Consider the following 566-nt stretch of genomic DNA (forward strand, 5'->3'; position numbering starts at 1 on the left):
CTCCCTCCACCCAGATCTCTACTCACCTCTTCGTAGAATGTGAGTAGGTTGGTCTGGCCGGAACGGTCCTTCTTAAATCCGTGCTGGTTATCAGTTAGTACGCAATGATCCCGAACATACTCTACTAAGTGGTCCTTTATCATTCCCTCTAACAGTCTCCATACTATGGATGTTAGACTGACTGCTCTGTAGTTCCCAGGTTGGCATCTTGCCCCCTTTTATGAATATCGGTATTACCGTAGCCCTCCGCCAATCACTTGGTACTCCACCAGTCATTATGGAGTCCTTGAAGATGAGGAATAATGGTCTGGCTATAACCGGTCTGAGTTCTCTAAGTACCCCGGGGTGCAGGTTATCCGGTCCTAATGCTTTATTTGCATTACGTTTATCAAGTCTATGCTAAACCTCGGCTACTGCCGCCCCCTGCGGTATATCACGCCCCCTGCGGTACATCACGCCCCCTGCGGTACATCACACCCCCTGCGGTACATCACACCCCCTGCGGTACATTAAGTTGCAGACATTACCCATCAGGGAGGCGCCAGAAGATACGCAGCCAGAAAGGA

This window comes from Nanorana parkeri, unplaced genomic scaffold (assembly GCF_000935625.1).
Source record: "Nanorana parkeri isolate BGI_ZX_2015 unplaced genomic scaffold, ASM93562v1 scaffold3741, whole genome shotgun sequence".
Lineage (NCBI taxonomy): Eukaryota > Metazoa > Chordata > Amphibia > Anura > Dicroglossidae > Nanorana > Nanorana parkeri.